We start from the raw sequence: 19441 nt of genomic DNA on the forward strand, positions 1-19441 counted from the left end.
CTTAGTTGCTAAGGGACATGTGGAATCTTCCTGCACCAGGGATCAAAACCATGTTTCTTGCATTGGCAGGCGGATTCTTATCCACTGTGCCACCAGCGAAGTTCCATTTTCTGTATTTTTGATGGATTGATCTCTTGGTCAATCTGGCTGACCTCTGGCTGACCCTAGAGAAACGGCCCCTCTCAGCACTGGCTCATTTCCCAGAGAAGAGTAATCTGCTAGCCTGCAAATAGGCTTTTTGTTTGCAAACCAACTAGTTTGGATCTCATAGCCCAAGCACCCCCTTCATCAGGCTCTCCCAGGGTGCCCATCCTCTGGGCCACCTTCCTAATCCTCCCAGGGGCTAGGTATCAGGCAAGTAGGAACATCCCCAGAGCCAGAAATTATTCACCTAGCCAATCCTAAGCCTGCTTGCCCTACCTCACCTGTACTGCCTGCAGGAACTGCAATAAAGCTCTTGCCCACTTTCCCCTGCTCCCTCTGCCTCCAGATCTGCCCCAGGGCTTCCCTATGTGTTCCCACCCCCACCCCCACCCCCGCCCCAGTATAAGCATGTTCCCTCCTCTTAGAAGCTGCAACTGTCTTTTCAACGGTCATCAGCTCCTGATCAGTTGGCCTCACCATATCTGAAAAACAATAAAACCCACATTTTAAAAACAATAACATCCTCACACAGGAAGTTCAAAACATGAAGGGACCCTTCCTTAAGCACCCGAGGAGGGTGAGTGTCAGAGGCAAATCTGAGTTCTGATGAAAGGCAGTGGGGAACCTTGGCTGTCAGGTAGGTAATCCAGACATGCTTCATGAGCCCTACAAGAATACAAGCGACAGAAAAGATCAGAATTGGGTGGAACTAATCAAGGAAGGCTTTCTGAGTGCAAGAGTTTCCACTGAGAACTGAGAGTCTGAGAGCAGGGGTCCCCAGCCTCTGCACTGAGAACTGGTAGCTCCTGTCAGATCAGCAGTGGCATTAGATTAGAAATAAAGTGCATGATAAATGCAATGTGCTTGAATCATCCCCAAACCATTCCCCCCGCCCCCGGTCTGTGGAAAAATTGTCTTCTAAGAAATCAATCCCTGGTGCCGAAAAGGTCAGGGACCGCTGTCCTAGAGGACTTGGGTGTGGTATGTGGAAGTGAGTAGGCGGTGGAGGTGAAGGAGAGACAGAGCAGATGAGTCACAGCTGGCCGTGAGGGCAAACAGGTGCACTTGATGTGAGGCGAGCGGGAGCCTTGGCCATGGATGTCTGCTTGAAGATCTTGGTTCTTCTTGACTGTAAATCACTTGCTTTGGCATGGGAGAGGACAGACAGCTCCTCAAATGCGCCAACCTGGCTTCAAAGAACAGCCAAATCCAACCCCACTCAGGAGTCCTGGTTAAAGATGCTCCATGCATCTGTGACAAGGAACAGCGGGTCATAAGATCTATTTCTGCCTCCTGCCTCTGACTCATGGGATGACTCAAGGTGAATCTCTGTCTACCCTTCTCCAAGGCCCCGGCCCCCAACCATGAGCAACAGAAGACCTTAACCATGCTTCCCTTCCAGCAAGGTTGGCTGTCTCCTCAGGGGCCTGCAAAGACTTCCAGACTGTCCCCTCTGCCCGCCGCTGACTCTTTTCAGTTTTTCCAGCTCTTTCTTTCCCTCCTACCTCCTCACTTGATTTTTCCTTTTCCTCTTTCCTAAATAGCACTGCTCCAAAGCACCCAGGCCCACCGGCTGCCCCCTGAGCTGGGACCTGGCTGTGCTATTGCTGCTTCCCATTAGCAACTCTGTTTGCAGGATAAATAAAGTGATCCTGAGGGTGGGCTCCCGTGGGCTGGGGCAGATTTCCATTTTGCAGTGGGTCAGCTTCCATTCCACCAGGGGGCTTTTGAACGTTAATAGACATTTCTCTCCAGGTGCCCTTCTCCATTCTTTACAGAGCACCAGTCGGGGCGGGACCTTCCACTGGAATCCTATGGAGAGACTTTTCATTGTTTTCCTTATAAATTAGCTTCTGGATTTAATGGCTCTGGTTGCTGTGCAATCTTAGAAAGTTGGGGCAGAGGGAGTGCCCATTATGGGCGCCTGGTTATTGGCGGCCCCTGGAAGTGTATGGGGCTTGGGATTCAGGTGGAATTAACTCTTGGAGACCTGGGGGCTAGGGGCAGGGCTTCCCTTCCCCTGGAAGGAATATTTGTTGTTATAATATGTTTAGAAATTTAGAGATGGTAGCCCTCGAATACAATAGATGGAGAGCGAGGATAAGGATCTCAGCTGGCTGGTGGGGAGGGGTATATTGCTCAGCTGTGGAAGGATTTGGGATTAGACTCAGAACTGGGAATTGAGCATTACCTCAAGACTGTCTGGTGAATGCAACAGGCATAAAGGAAAAAAACTCCAGGGATGCTAGGGATGTGGGAACAATTACCCACAGGGTGGGTAGACAGGGATAAAGTTGAGCATCACAATTCTAAGGGACGGTGCTGGGATTGGGTGGGAACCTTCAGGGTCCCAGGCTCTGTGAGAAAGCTGGCTGGAGCTGGTAACCTGAGTAAGTCAGCGTTGGGTTTAGGATGCATTACTTTTCTCTGCAGTGAGCTAGGCTCAAGAGATGCCCTTCAGGATGACAACTGCAGCTGAGTGGGAGTTCCCACAGGGGGCTGATGCTTTGATTTAGGAAGGTGGAAGGGGATGGTGGGATAAGCAGAAAGCAAAACAGCCATTAATAAAAAAGGAAACAGGGCTCAGAGAAATTACAGGGAGGAAAGGGTGTAGGCAAAAGCCTGTTCCGTTAACAGGAGATTCTTGTGATAAAAACCATGCTAAGAATTGGGTGAATGATCTTTTAGCATAATAAGGCCTGGATAATTACTTCCCAAAGAATAGGGTCAAAGCTGTGTTAATGGGAAGAATATGCATTCCTTACATATCCTAGACTGTAGTCTTTAGAAGACAACTAACCATTGCTGTAGCAAGGAGTGTTTGCTTTTAGCTCATTCAGGGAAAAGCAGACTGCAGCATTGCTCATGGAGAGAAGCTGACACAGGGTCGTAATACCCATAACCTGCTCCTCTACCCTCCTCTGTGGTTCTCAGAGGACTAGCAGAGCCCCAGAAGACAAGACCTTGTTGATGTTCTCCTGAAAGAATGGAAGGCCAGGAAGAAAATGGGCTGGGTCCATCATCTTGTGGGAAGGGAAGAATACCTCCCCCAGAGGAAAGGCTTAAAGGGAGGACGGAAAGTGAGAGGGAAGAAATAGACAAGGAAGAGAGGGAATGAGAAATGTTCCACAGGGTCTCACCTCCCTTATGGGCAGATAATTGTTGGTTCTCATCTAGGTGAAGACCGAGGCTGTTCTGGCTTCCCAGGTGACTCAGTGGTAAAGCATCCACCTGCCAATGCCAGAGATGTGGGTTCAATCCCTAGGTAGGGAAGATCCCCTGGAGGAGGAAATGGCAACCCACTCCAATATTCTTGCCTGGAGAATCCCATGGACAGAGGAGCCTGGCAGGCTACAGTCCTGGGTTGCAAAGAGTCAGAAACAACTTAGTGACTGAGCACAGGTGCATACAATAGGCTGTTGTAAGCCTTTATTGATAGGCTTGTGGGATTGCTCTGTGGTCTCACTTAACCCACAGAGCAATCCCACAAGAAGGCACTATGGGGAGATCAAAGGATGAAGAAGCTCGTGAGACTTGCTCAGGGTCTTCTACTAGCAAGTGGTGAAAGCAGGATCCATCTCAGGCTGTGTGAATCTGGACCTCAACTCTCAAACCCCATACTGAACCAGTACAAAGAGACAGAAGCAAAGTGGTTGCAACTCCAACGCTCAGGGTCTTGCCAGCTCTGGATCCCTTTGGTAAAGATAAAGAACTGCTTCAACTGCCATCAGAAACATGACTCTACAGCCTGGCAAAGGCTGGTCAGGAGAGGGAGAGTCCACACTCCAGTGGTCATCTGACACCCTGGGTGACAGCTTTGATTACCCAAGCAGAGAGGATGACCAGACGGCAAGTAATTCCCCTGCCACTTGGAGGTTTGGAGGGAACTCTTGCATGGATTATAGGGCTGGACCCAAGCTGGTGATGGCGATGCCAGTCTGACACATCACAAGGCAGCTAACAGGACAGCTGTGACAATGCCCAGGACAGCAGAGACCACAAGAGAGCTGAGCTCACCTCAGCACCCATCTGTCTACTAAGTCAACACTCAGCAGCTGCATGTGGCAGAAACAGGCCAGGGTGGAGGAGGCAGGCCTTCCAGAGATGAGAGCCACAGACCCCTGGAGAAGAGAGGTGAAGGGCCTTTGTTCATTCATCCATTGGGCATTGAGCAAGTACTATGAGCCAGGCACTGTGGTGGATGGTGAAGATTCAGGACCGGTTTCTGCCTTCAAGGTTTTAACAGTACAGATAGACAAACAAACAAAATTCAATTGAGTATGACAAGTGGGAGCAAGTGTACTAGCTTGGTGCGGGGAGATGTCAGTCTTCCGGTTTCGGAAAAAGTGGTGTTCAAGCTAACATCTGAAAGTGGGCAGGGGTGAGGCTGGCATAGGCTGGGGGTGGGGGCGGGCAGGCTGGGCATAGAGGCAGGAAGGTGAACTTTCCAGGTGGAACAAATAGCATGTATCAAGGTCCATGGGTGAAACTGAACTTGGGCAACCTAATAATTTCTGGTTGAAAGCTGATGTCAGGAGAGGTGAGCCAAAGCAATATCATGTAGACTTTGTCAGAGTGGGGACTTGAACTTGAAGCCATGAAGAGGCTGCTAAGAGTCTCTAGAAAGGAGCAGGAAGATCAGAACTGTACTTAACAGGGTCACTCTGGCTAAGGTGTAGAGGGTGGTCTGGATGGAGACCAGTTAGGGAACTTGAGAAGTTTTCCAAGCAAGAGATGATGTAGCTGCAACCCTGTGTAGGACACCCCAAAGTCAGGGGAGAAATATCTGTAGGTGGTTTGACCTTCCTTTCCCAGTGTCCAGAGATCAAGTCACGGTCCACAGATGCCGACATGGGTGGCTGCAGAGTTTACAAGCAGAACAGCTCAAGGTACCCACAGTGACTGAGGCAATGTGGGATAAGCTTCTGGAAGAGACCAAAAATGTCATCACATGTAGAAGAGGTATCAAAACAGATACTCTTGGGCTAAAGCTAAGTAGCTTAGTCTGCTGTCCAAGCAGACGGGAAGGGCAGGCGGATCTCCAGGATGAGAACAGACTCCCCTGTGGGACCATCTCTAAGGGTAGGAGGGGTCAGACAGCCATGGAACTGAGGGTGTGGTGGTTTCAGGGAATCCCAGGGCTGATAACCTCTGTCTTCTCTATGTGAGGATCTGTAAGCCTGGCAGAGAGAGCGCATTAGGAACTGAAGCAGATGGTACCTTGATCTTGGACTTCTAGCTTCAAGAACTATGAGGAATACATTTCTATTTTTCAAGCCACCCATGCTATGGTACTTTCTTATAAGAGCCAGTTGACTGAGACAGGATGGGTATCTGTCCTTGGTCCAATCAGCCATGGTGCAGGGAGGCAGGCAGAGCTGTGAGGTGCAAAAGAGCCATCAGAGTTCAACAGCAGGAAAGCTCCCTTTGGAGGGGCTGTGAGCTACGGGAGGACAGATGCCAGGGCAAAGCCTCTCTGTATTTTGGCCATGCTGTACAGCACTTGTGAGCTTAGTTCTCTGACCAGGAATCAAACCTCCACCCCCTTCATTGGGAGCATGGAGTCTTAACCACTGGACCTCCAGGGAAGTCCCTAGTTTTGGATCTTGTAGCAGACAGCTGTGGTGTCTTGAATCACATCCCTTGGACCACCTCTGATTTCAGTTGCTGTGGGGGTTGGCGGTTCTGAAACCATACTCCTTTCCGGATGGGACTCAAACCCATCCAAAACTCAGATTGGAACTCGAACCTACGGGCTGGGACTTGAACCCATAATCCCTGATTTAGGAGGGGACTTGCACAGTGTCTTTTAATTGAAACTGCTCATCTGGTATCAGGACATACTGAAGCTCAGTTCCTTTTGTCTCAGTGCAGAAAGAATTCAGCAACAGGCAAAGCAGCAGAGGAAGAGTTTATTAACATAGGATATTTGTGAGAGAGACAGCCAGGCTGGCAATGGAGTGTAGCAGCCCGGAGAACAAAGAGGGCTACATTTTTGAAATCAAAGAAAAAGTGGGAGGGAGAAGATCACCTGCTTTCTCATCATTGGACAGATGTCAAGGCTTACGTCATTAGTTCCTCCTTTGGCCCTGTGTGACTTAACTGGGACTGTCATGGTGCTATTTAAATCATGTATATTAGCAAAAGGGTGGTAACATACTAAAATAGGGTAATTCATCTCAGGTTTCGGTACAATATCCCCTTTCACCTCGTTTCTTTCCCCTTCCACCCATATTTCTGTCTTGGCTACATGCAGAAATGCTATTAACTTCCTGACTTCATGTAATAAGATTCGGACCCCATACCTACTGCGTTGTGTTTTAACACTCAGTGTTTGTGGCTTGAGTGTGTCTGGCATTGGATACACCTAGTCTTCCTTCAAGGCAGTGTAGGTTGTTGCTAGGTTACTGGATTCTTTTCTTGAGTGGTCATTAACCTGCAACAGTCGCCCAAACTCCCTTCAAATTCCCTTTCTGTCCTTAATCCCCTAGTGGGATTTCTAAGCTGACTTTAATTATTCCCTATCCATATCAGTTCTGTGCAAGCTCAGGCTTACAGCTCAACAACTGGTTCCACACAGACCCACTCCACCTGCTGCCTCTGAGTATCTCTGAGGCCATAGGAGCTGCTCCAGTTGAGGAGGGGTGGGTGGTAGATACACTTTAGGACAACCTCATGCAAGGGAGGGGGCTGGAGCCCAGGTAGGTAAGTGTTTTATCCTCCTGTCTTTTAGGTGGACAATTCTGGGACTGACCCAGTAAGCATCTCAGGGGTCTCTGCAGAACTGAGCCCCGTTACCTTTGGCAGATGTGTCCTATGGCACACACATTGGTTGGCTCCCTTTATCTCTTTGTTCCTGCTCCCTCACTCCTACTCTCTACAGTTTTACATACTATCTGCACCCAAGTCTCAATCTTCAACTCAGTTCTCCCCCCACTGACATTTATTCTGAAGACAATAGGGAGCCCTTGATGTGTGTTTTTTTTTTCTTTCTGATAGTAATCCTGTAATGAATTCTGGGCACTCTGCTGGGCAGGGAGGATACGAATATAATACATCATAGTCCTTGTACCTGAGGGGCTCTTGACCGCCCCTTCCTCCTATAAACTTTTCAGTGTTTTTATTTCCATGGTCTCACTTGGCTCTCTCAGCAAACGTCTAGGAAAATAGCGCCGGCATCATTATTCCCACCTTATAGAAAAAGCAAAAGGAGACATAGGAAGGTTAAAGCAGTTTACAAGGTCACACAGTGAGCAGGTGGCCTTTGAAACAGTTAAAATCTGTGGCTGGGTATATAGATGATCACAGTTACTCTGAGAAAGTAACATTAAAAGTGACGCATTTGCTATAATTTAATTATTTGCTTGCCTTCATTATATTTTCTTCACGTTCCCCGTTTCTCTTCCACTTTCCAAATATTGTACTGGCTTTTAATCAGTGCTATATAATTTCTCCCGTGAAACTAGGTCAATGTACAATGTGTTAACATAGCTTTCCTTTTACAGTTTAAACAACATTTTAGTAAAATTGAAACTTAAAAGAAGAAGGGAAAGAAAACCCTTTGACTGCCATTGCATAATTTTAAGCAGGTCGACAAGATTGGATTTGCATTTTAGAAAGACAAATGTGAGGGCAAGATGGAGGAGAGAGTGGAAGGGCAAGATTCTATTGTACTTTCCCGCCCCTGGTGGTTTTATCCCTTCCCATGGCTTTAAATAACATCTTTATGCTGATGACTCATACATTTATTTCTCCAGCCCCTACTTCTCTTCCGAGTTTCAGATTGACATACCCAGCCCCCTAGCCGACATCTCTACTAAAATGTCTTACAGGGGCTCATACATAACATGTCCAGGATGAAACCCTTAGATTTCCATTCTTCCCTGAAACTGTCCCTTTTACAGCATTTCATATCTTGGTTAGCGGCTCCAGAAACACTGTTCAAGCCAGAAACCTGAAAATCATCCCAGTTCTCTTCTCTCTCAGCCTCTGGATCTAGCAACTCTGGCAATTTATGTATTTTCTGAATATGTCTCAGATCCATCTACTTCTCCCCATCCTGGCCACCATCATCTCTTGCCTAGACTATGGTTGTAGCCTCCAGACACTTACCTCTCGTTCCACTCTCTTTCCTATTGAGACAGGGTGAGGGAGTAGGGGCAGTTTTCCTTATCACTGGCTTCATGTTTCCATGTGGTGGCACCTTCATTAGATGAACAGCCCTGGTTTCCTTCCGTGATCTGAGAGGTGAGTGTTTTTCTGCACGTGCATGGTTTAGCTCCCTTGCAGCCTCAGGGAGGCTGTATTGGTTTTCTAATGCTGTGTAGCAAATTACCACAAATTGAGCAGCTTAAAATAACACATAGCTGTATTATGGCTGCTCCAATGAATTTCCTTTCCACTTAAAATATTTGGGGTTTTCTTTCACTTACAACATTGACACAAGCAGTTTCAGGGTCCATCTTGGTGGAAGTGTTAGGTGTCAGCTGGGTACCTTATTTTTGTACTCAGGGCAATCTGAGCTAGAGACAAAGACTTGGGGGACAACAGGAGTTGAAGCCAGTGGAGCACACATGCACCCAGGAAGGAGGTGCGCCCAGGAAGAAGTACACGCTGACAGGAGACAAAAGCGACAGAATGAACCTGAGGAACAGCATGACTTGCGAGCTGGGTGAGTAAGAAGAACCTGTGGAGGAGAAAGCTCAGCCAGAGAGGTAGGCGGAAAACCAGTGGTAGGTGAGGGAATGGAAGGATTAGGGAGGTCAAGTGAGGAGAAAGTCTCCGGAGAGACTATAGCCTCAGACGCTGGAGAGGTAAGATGCTCCAGGTAAGAGTGGAATATAATCCACATACTTAGCAACTAGGAGGCCGCAAGAAAATCTGGACAAAGATAACTACAGAGGGCAGAGAGTAAAGGGGAGGAAGGCAGTGGAGGCAGTAAAGGTAGACTTATTTCACCAAAAGTTTGGTCGTGAAGTGAAGGAGGGAGCTGGTAAGAGGCTTGCAGGAGTTGTTTCTAAGCCACATGCCTTTGGAGTCCAACCTTCCAGTAGTCCCGAGATAGCATGGCTTCCCAGGTGGTACTAGTGATAAAGAACTTGCCTGCCAATATAAGAGACACAGGTTCGATCCCCGGGTCAGGAAGATCCCCTGGAGGAGGGCATGGCAACCCATTCCAGTATTCTTGCCTGGAGAATCCCATGGACAGAGGAGCCTGGCAGGCTATGGTCCATAGGGTTGCAAAGAGTTACTCAAGATAGTATAAATTACCTAATCATATGTGATAAATTTTTTTTTTTTGCTAGTTAACTACTAGGGTGGGTTCTTCTACCTAGAATTAATAATCCTGATGAAACAGCGAGCTTGAGAAAATTGATGAAGATCTGAAATAGTAATCATGGAGGAAGGGAGAGGGCTTTGAAACAATACAACAGTGAAGATATGTAAGTGTGGTTTGTTGTTGAAGGAACAGAACCAATAGAGAGAAAGAAAGTGAAGTCACTCAGTCGTGTCCAACTCTTTGCGACCCCATGGACAGTAGCCTGCACCAGGCTCCTCCATCCATAGGATTTTGTAGGCAACAGTACTGGAGTGGGCTGCCATTTCCTTCTCCAGGGAATCTTCTCGACCCAGGGATTGAACCCTGGTCTCCCGCATTGTAGACAGAGGGTTGAAGATAAAAGGACTGGCTAATGGAATGATGCTGTTGAGAGGAGGATGGAGAAGTGGGATCTAAGGTGGAAGTGGCAGGGTTTGCCTAGGACAGGGGGAGGGATTCACTATCACGGACTCACAGCGAAGGCAGTGGAGGTGGATATGAAGCAAGGTAAGTTGCACGGCTTTTGTGAGGTAGAAGACGTCAATCCCAACTCTGCTGAGGAGGAAGTAAGGCTGCTGCTCAATCATGAGAGAATAATGTGACATAGGACGTGGAGTATACATTTGTTATGTTATGGCTCCCTGGTTCCTTTTTTAAATTTTCTCTCTTTTTTGAAACCATTTCACACTGACAGGAGTTGCAAGTACAGTCTGAAGAACTTGTTTTTCTGATTTATTTGAGAGGAAGTTGCCGACATGGTACCGCATCACCTTCACATTCTTTATTATTTTCTACAAAAAGAATATTCTCTCATATAACTACAACATAACCTTCAAAACAGAAGAACTCAGGTAGGTACTTTATTACCATTAATTCTCAGACCCTGTTCAAGTTTCATTGATTGCTCCAATAGTGTTCATTAGAGCAGAAGGATTCAACTGAGGGTCATAGTTTGTGTTGTTTGTCATGCCTTTCATGTCTTTTAATCCGGAAGACTTTCCTCAGTCTTTCCTTGGTTTTCATGACCTTAGCGCTTTTGAAGATTACAGGCCAGTTGTTTTGTAGACATTTCTTCAGCTGGGTTTATCTGCTGTTGCTTCATTATTGCATTAGGTTTGAAACGTTGGTCCTCATATCATAGAAGTGATGCTATGAGACTCTCGTTGCACCTTACCAGGTGGCACAAGATTTCTATTTGTTCCTCTGTTGTTGGTATTAACTTTGATCACTGAATTAAGGTGCTGTCTACCAGCCCTCTCCACTATAAAATTATTCTTTATGACTTTTGTAATTAATATTTTGTGAGGCGGTACTTAGAGACTATGTAATTATCTCCTTCCTTATCAAACTTTCAATTTATTCTTATTTTTCATATCAATGGTGACTCATTATTTTCTATTTTAATTAAAGGGTTATAATGTGTTACTATGATATTATTTTCCCCCAGTTTCTGTCATTGTGATCCCCTTTAAACTGACTTCTGTGACTTTTTTGGACACATCTCCATCATTCTTTGAACATTTCCTTTCTTTTTGGAAAAACAGAATGTTCTAGGCTCAACTTATAGTTTCCCTGTCCCAGTTATGTGCTATGGACTGAACTGTGTCCCCAAAATTCATATGTTGAAGCCTTAACCCTGAAAGTGACTATATTTGGACATAGGGTCTATGAGGAAGTAATTAAGGTTAAATGAGATCATCAAATGAAAGAGGAGAGTGAAAAAGTTGGCTTAAAGCTCAACATTCAGAAAACAAAGATCATGGCATCTGGACCCATCACTTCATGGCAAATAGATGGAGAAACAGTGGAAACAGTGAGAGACTTTATTTTGGGGGGCTCCAAAATCACTGCAGATGGTGACTGCAGCCATGAAATTAAAAGGTGCTTACTCCTTGGGAGAAAAGTTATGACCAACCTAGACAGCATATTAAAAAGCAGAGATGTTAAATTGGCCAACAAAGGTCCATCTAGTCAAGGCTCTGGTTTTCCCAGTAGTTATGTATGGATGTGAGAAATGGACTATAAAGAAAGCTGAGCACAGAAGAATCGATGCTTTTGAACTATAGTGTTAGAGAAGACTCTTGAGAGTCCCTTGGACTGCAAGGAGATCCAACCAGTCCATCCTAAAGGAAATCAGTTCTGAATATTCATTGGAAGGACTGATGTTGAAGCTGAAACTCCAATACTTTGGCCACCTGATGTGAAGAGCTGACTCATTGGAAAAGACCCTGATGCTGGGAAAGATTGAAAGTGGGAGAAGGGGAGGACAGAGAATGAGATGGTTGGATGGCATCACTGACTCAATGGACATGAGTCTGAGTAAGCTCCGGGAGTTGGTGATGGACAGGGAGGTCTGGCGCGCTGCAGTCCATGGGGTCACAAAGAGTCGGACACAAGTGAGTGACTGAACTGAACTGAGATCATCAATGTGGGGTCTTGATCTGATATGATAAGTGTTCTTATCATATTAAGTAGGGACACCGAGAGCTTCCTTTCTTTCCATCTGCCATGTGAGGACACAGTGAGAAGGCAGCCTTCTGCAAATCAAGAAGAAAGACTTTATAGGAACTGAAACAGTCACCTTGATCTTGGACTTCTTCTAGCCTCCAGGACTAGAAGAAAATAAACTTTTGTTGTTTAAGCCACCCAGTCTCTCATATTTTGTTATGGCAGCCCAGGCAGACTACCATATCGTAGAATTAGCTGTTTCTCTAAGAAGGTCTAGCTTTTCCCCTTGAGAATGGTATTTAGAAGTCACGATCTGGTTGCTGCGGGTGCTCATTACACTGGAGGTGTCACTATTCCTCAGGACACTGGGCTCGAGGATTCATGTGTGTGCTCACATGCACGTGTGTGTGTACACATATTTACATATATAGTTTTTCTATTTATATTGAAAACAATGAATTCACACCGGTCCTTCCATTTCAAGTCTCAAACCACAGTGTTGATTCTAGTTTTCCCCCTTTTCATGTTTGTAACTCCCACCTGCGACAGTGAGAAACCTAGCTCCATTCTGCTTAATATTAATTAGCTTATTTGGTCAATTTCCCTCTATGTAGCCAGTCTCCTGCTGCTGCTCCCTCCACAGCAAGGATCCCTTTCTCACCCGTTCTAGGCTGTGGTACCCAGTGCTGAATCACTGCAACTGCCCCGTGTGGATGCCCTCTTCAGCCTGCCTGGGCTCCAAAACTGTGTACTGGGCGACCCCCCTATATCCAAACCCTCTTCATTCCTGTCAAGCTCAAATACTCATGCTGGCATGTCCCCACCCCTGTGTGAATATCCTTCTCATTTCTCTCAGGCTCTAAGGCCTCTGCCCCAGATCAACTTCTTATGCAAAAGCCCCCCCTTTAACAGGTTTCAACACCCTGTACTGGGTTGTACCCTTACATGCTTGCCATCCTCAACCTCTTGGACTCTGACACTCTCTCCTGCATGGACACCTCCTTCCTTAAACTGCTCAGTCTCCATTATTCTGCTCCACCTCCCCTTGCTGATGTTCTCCTCACCCAACTCAGGCCCTTACACTCTGCACTGGACCCCCCCCCCTTCCCCCGCCATTTCCTCCCTGGTATAGACAACTTCACCTGAGTTGCGCTCTGACATCCCACTCTGAGACACCACAGCTACTTCCCCTCCTCTAGTGCAGATGCCAAATTTGTTTGGCCCATCTATTGGCCTTTTGATTGAATTGTTCTGGAGGGAAGAGGAGTGGAAAGAGAAAAAAGAACTCCTCATCAATGGATGTGATTGTATATCTGTGGGAATAAACTAACAGATGGCCTATAATATGGATATGAAGAATTTGGGAACACCCCAAAGTCCACTCAAGGTGTTATGGGAGGAATCCCAGGGAGGTAGGACAAAATATGATTGTAATTTAGTGGATAGTAATCTAGTAATGAGATTCTAATCATTGTACCCATCTTAAGACAAATCTGTATACACTGAAGGGGATTGGTTGGGTTCAAACCTGGCTGCTTTGGGTATTCTCTGAACACAGCAAAACTTCCTAAAAATCCTTGTATCGCCCCACTCATTATGGCAGCTGTTCTTCACAAATCTCTTCTCACTCTCCTTCCAGAATCTTCCAGCCCATCTGGCACCTCCTTTATTCTTCTCTATTCCTCCTTCCTCTTGCCTTCTTCCTCTTTGCCTCTGAGTCTCTCTCTCTCTTTTTTTTTTCTACTGGTGCCTCTTATAAATCTGATTAGTTTTTACCTTCTCCATTCCACTCATCCCTTAAAAAAAAGTAGAGGAATTTTCCTTAGAACATAGAGGCAGGAATGATTGTGAATTCACTAATATTTATATCTCTATGTAAATGTGATGACTTTAAGGACTTCCCTGGTGGTGTAGTTGCTAAGACTCCATGCTCCCAAAGCCGGGAACCTGGATTCCATCCTTGGTCAGGAAACTAGACTCCACATGCTGCAACTAAAGATCCCATGTGCCACAATGAAGACATGGAGCAGCCATATAAATAAATGAATAAATATTTTTAAAAATAAAATACAATGACTTTATTAGTTAAGGTTTTTTGAATACAAGTATCCAAAACCAATTCAAGCCAGTTAGGTTAAAAGGAGAACTTATTACATACATTCATGGAATCAAAAGAAAAGTTGACTAATGGAGTTCCTAAAAAGATAAGAAAAAGGGTAGCTCTAGAGTCTTCACATCATATATTTGTGATTCTTCTTCCACTGTGATCCACTGAAGAGGACCAAAAATCCTGAAACCTTTCAATGATTCCCAGTTTCTAGAGTATAAAGGTATTACATGAATTATCACTGCATTAATAAAATTGCAAGGGGGAATATGCATGCATATGCATATATAGAGGCATGATAATATTAACTGAATTATGTATAGGCCTAAGTATTGAAAGATGATAGGCTTAAAAGATCACTACACACAACAATCGCAATAAACTAAGCTGGCAATTATAAAGCTAAACAATGAAGAAGCCAAAATTTACAGTAATTTATAATTAATGCTCAAAATAATTAAGCTATCAAAACCCACAGTCAATTCAAAACAACACTGATGAAGCACTAACAATAAAGTGCCATTACTCCAAATAATTCCAACCCTCTGTGCGCCTGCTCCGTGAGAGCATCTCCTCATTGCCAACTTGGCCCGGCAGACTGCTTTCTCAGTGGAACATCAAATTAGAGTTCTATTTTATAACAGTCACTTTAGCTTGCGGACCCTACATTTTAGTGATCCACAGTGACCCATTCAGTAGATTATTAGAGAAGAGTCCCTCATTATATACAGAATTTATGGCACTGTATAGAAATGTCATTTGCACATAAGAATAGAAGCAAGGCCTTGCATTCTGGGAAGATTTGCAGCTCACCCATAGTACTTTGGGAGTTACTGCTCTGGAAACCTATCATGATTTCCAGCAACTAACAGCACATTCATCTTCCTTGGATCAAAATCTCCAGATCTCAAGGCACAGCCTTGAGCTCTGGCCCAGATCTCAGCTGGCCCAGCTTGAGCCAGCTTGAGCCCAGCCTCCAACTCCTGGGGTGGGATGGTGGGGAGGAAGGAAGAGGGAGCAGGACCTCTTCATGGGAACATGTTTTGTTTTTCTGCCCTGTGAATGTGGAGGGCAGTTCCCATAAAAGAGGAGCTCTGCAGATGATAGCACCCACTAAATCACAGTGCTGACAGTGAATACTGGATGAGACTTACACCATACAAATGCAGAGGCAATTGGAGTCTTTACTTTGTCTCCAGCTTCTGTGTAGCTGGAAGAAAAACCTTGATTCAGTTCAATCCAGGCCACAATGTAAACAATACCTCCAGGAAATAATCTCTCTGTGTGAAAATGCTCAGTTTCTCCCAGTTTCTGGAAACTTTTGTCTCCCCACCCAACCGCCCCCTTAGAATCACGTGGTGGTGTCCGTGGTTCCTGAGTCTCCAAGGCTGACTCTGTCTGTGGTCCTGGTCGCCGCCTGTTCTAAAACCAGCAGCTGGACGGTTTGTGATGCGGCCCCTTTCAGGCTGGGCAGGGCCCTAAGTTACTTCCTGGCTAACTCAGCCTTCCCTTAGTGTTCCTGGCCTGGTAGAGGTCCCTCTGAGTTTCTATCATGTCCCTTACCTGGCTCCCCAGCCCTGATGGTCTGTTCATAGCCTTCTCTAGCCCATTCTGCCTGACACGGCTGCTTGGTCCTCATTGTCTGTGCTTTGCCTCATAAAGTCTTTATGTCCTTAATGCTTTTCATTTTCTGGATGTTTGAGGAGGTCAGTCCCAACAGTTGTTGTGTGTGTGTGTGTGTTTTGTGGGGTATATGAGTGTAGGATGTGTGTGTGATGAGAGGGGGAAGTTATCTCCTTTCTCTATCTCTCACTTCCTCTTCCCATAATCCCTCAGGACTGAAAGGAAAGCCTTCTCTCACTTTCTCCGTGTCATGTCCCTCATCTACCACAGAGAGAATTTTGCAGCTTCCCTGACACTCTAAGAACTGGTTCTTGATTCACTGAAGAGGAAGATAAGAGAACTTTGAAAGTGATAGCCTATGTTTATTGAATACTCATTACGCTCCAGACACTTCCTAACTACTTCCATGTATTACAGAGCTTGTTATCTAAAAGGAGTACAAGGGACTTCCCTGGTGGTCCCGTGGCTAAGACTCGGCACTCCAACGCAGGGGACCTTGATTCGATCCTTGGTCAGAGAACTAGATCCCACATGCCACAATTAACAGTTTGCATGCCACTATTAAAGATCCCATATGCTGCCATGAAGATCGAAGATCCTGCATGACCCAACTAAGACCTGGCCTAGCCAAATGAAATAAATAAAAAAATATTTCACACAGTATACTAACGCATATATATGGAATTTAGAAAGATGGTAACAATAACCCTGTGTACGAGACAGCAAAAGAGACACTGATGTATAGAACCGTCTTATGGACTCTGTTGGAGAGGGAGAGGGTGGGAAGATTTGGGAGAATGGCATTGAAACATGTATAATATCATGTATGAAACAAGTTGCCAGTCCAGGTTCGATGCACGATACTGGATGCTTGGGGCTGGTGCACTGGGACGACCCAGAGGGATGGTATGGGGAGGGAGGAGGGTTCAGGATGGGGAACACATGTATACCTGTGGCGGATTCATTTCGATATTTGGCAAAACTAATACAATATTGTAAAGTTTAAAAATAAAATAAAATTAAAAAATATTTCACAGATAAAAAACGAATTCAATTTGTTGAATATGTGCTTTATGTGTATTAGCTTAAATTCTTATAACAATCTTCTGAGGAAGATACCAAGTCATAGAGAAATTCAGTAACTTTCTTAAGGTCACACAACTAGTAAATGGTAGAACCTGGATTTGAATCCAGATGTTATGCCTCTGAATCTGTCATTTTAGCTAACTGGCAATTCTAACTTTTAAGATAATAGCCTGAATCTAAAGATTAGTGTCTTGCTGAGAAATCTCATTTTAAATGTCCATCACAGAGTATTAATTCTTAATTTCTTTTTACATTCTTCTGCAACAATTTACTCTTGCCCCAAGAGTAAAAACTTACTTGGGGCTAAGTAAAGGGAAGATCATATCCTCTGAGAGGCGAAAGAGAAAACCACATTAATGATTTTACAAAGCATTGACTTCTTACCATCATCACCATCATTATAACAATACTAATAATATGAAGTGTAGAAATAAGGAAGTAACAGAGGCAAATATGGATGGTACCCATCTGAACACTGTGTAGGGAAAGGAGCTCTTGACCAAGTAGACTTTACTGCTAAGATCTTCTTGACAAAGCTACTTCTTTCTTTTTTAATCTCTGAAGTTATTATATTACTTGCAGTTAGAACAGACAAGGCCATCAAACAATGTTTGTGTGAAATCACCTTCCAAGCCCTGTCAAGGAAAATCCACACTTTTCCCTCTCGATCCCCATTCTTCCCATTTGAGCTTCTTAGGACCAGTGGATGAAACTTGCCATGAAACAGTTGACAAAGATATTTCTGATGCCTTGAGGGGTCCTCAAGCTATTAATACTTAGCTGAGAGATATGCCCCAAGGTTATGAGACCTTCTAGAATGGCTAGGGGGTCTAGCTAGCCAAGGGATTTCCTGGGCATGTGGCCTCTCAAGTTTCTCATCTGCAGAGAGAAGAGGCACCAGTTAGGTACACTCAGGTCTCTGGCCTGCTTGACAGTTGTATTTTGTACGGTAACTAAACAGATGGGTACTCTATCCTTGGTTCACATAAGCTTCCCCTGGGAGAGATCCTCTCTTTGGTGGAAAAATCAAATTTTTGAACCAGGAAGGTTGAGGACAAGACATGGAGATTGGTATTAACCAAGACTAGTGCCCTCTTATGGAGAAGACAATGGCACCCCACTCCAGTACTCTTGCCTGGAAAATCCCATGGATGGAGGAGCCTGGTAGGCTGCAGTCCATGGGGTCGCTAAGAGTCGGACACGACTGAGCGACTTCACTTTCACTTTTCACTTTCATGCACTGGAGAAGGAAATGGCAACCCACTCCAGTGTTCTTGCCTGGAGAATCCCAGGGATGGGGGAGCCTGGTGGGCTGTCATCTCGGGGTCGCACAGAGTCGGACATGACTGAAGTGACTTAGCAGCAGCAGTGCCCTCTTATGGGACTAACCTGGGCAGCCAGGCATTCCTCGGGGTCACCTTTCCTGTCTCTGTCTGAGTCTGGGTTCTGCGGAAAGAAGAGCCTGAGACAAAGGCTTCAATGTGAGATTCTATTGGCAAGTGGAAACCAGGGAGTGTAAGTGAGGATCAGAGGGTGTGAAGGAGGGATGGAGAGAGCTATTTCAAAGGCCTACGTCAGAAAGTGGGCTCCTTCCTGGTTGCCTAATTGTGTGGGACTGTCTGAGAATTCTATCTGGAGGAAAGAAAGAAAAAGCATTTCCCCATCGGTTCCCATCCCTCTCTGGTCTGAGAGGTTCGTCCCTCCACCCAATTAGCCAAGTGTTGATTCTCCAGCTAATTCAAGATCCCCTCTTTGTAGGTGAGAGGTCCTGGCTGGGGTCAGGCAGTGCTAACAGCCTGAAGGTGGTCCAGCCCACTGAGGCCTGACTCCTGCCTGCAGAGAGCTCAGTAAGGCCAAGAGGATCTGAAGAGATGTGTCTGCACTGCCTACTCCTTCAAACAGCCACAACCAGCAGCACAATCTCAGGAGGGTCATTTCAGCCCGTCTGGCTTTAGTTTCTTCATCTATAAGGTGGGAGGGAAGGGAGGTGGGGCAGTAAACTCAGTCATTCAGGCCCCTTTTGATTTCAACATTCTGCACAGAACAAAACTTCCAAGTGGGACCTGAGAAGAAAGGATGAGCCAGATACGAGACTAGCAGAAGGAGCACGCTTCCCAAGGAAGGCGTGACCTGGGGGCTAAGAGAAGGAGGTGCGGCTGAAGTAGAAGACATGGAGAGGCTTCCATGATGTGGGGACCAGGAACACTCGGTTTGTGTAGAACAGCTGGTCATTTGGGGATGGCATGGAGACAAGGTATTGAAAGCATGTGGTGTGATGGCAAGAGCGGGAGAGAATCCGAGGTCTGATTCCAGCTCTGCCTCTAACCAGCTGTGACCTTGGGCAAGTCAAGCACCAGGTCCCAGTTCTTCATCTGTAAAGTGAAGAAGGTATTTCAAGGCTGTCAGGGGCTTGGGTAAATGTGAGTGGAGGGGCCTCAGAAGGTTAAAGCTAGCGCTTGGCAGCTAACCCAGGTATAGGATGAATGTGCCCATTCCAGCCCCACAGAACAAGAAGTGAAAACCTCTACTGATGGAGCAGTCAGACATTGAATTCTGAGACCCCTAATGGAATAATAGCTGCTGCTGCTGCTACTAAGTCACTTCAGTCACGTCCGACTCTGTGCGACCCCATAGACGGCAGCCCACCAGGCTCCCCCGTCCCTGGGATTCTCCAGGCAAGAACACTGGAGTGGGTTGCCATTTCCTTCTCCAGT

At 45.8% G+C, this 19441-nt stretch overlaps 1 long non-coding RNA gene across 2 annotated transcripts; it reads left to right on the forward strand.

The window, feature by feature from the left end:
* Nucleotides 1–650: 650 nt before the first annotated feature.
* On the forward strand, nt 651–12108 carry LOC147376103 (uncharacterized). 2 transcript variants are annotated; one of them, XR_015160745.1, is made up of 4 exons: nt 651–1465; nt 8656–8815; nt 10158–10314; nt 10911–12108. It is a non-coding gene; the product is annotated as an uncharacterized LOC147376103 (long non-coding RNA). The 2 variants fall into 2 exon arrangements; XR_015160746.1 differs by having other exon boundaries at nt 11008–12108.
* The last annotated feature ends 7333 nt before the right edge of the window (nt 12109–19441 follow it).

The sequence above is a fragment of the Bos grunniens genome, chromosome 3 (assembly GCF_055505025.1).
Source record: "Bos grunniens cultivar Pamir isolate PY7600 chromosome 3, Bosgru_T2T1.0, whole genome shotgun sequence".
In the NCBI taxonomy this organism is placed as follows: domain Eukaryota; kingdom Metazoa; phylum Chordata; class Mammalia; order Artiodactyla; family Bovidae; genus Bos; species Bos grunniens.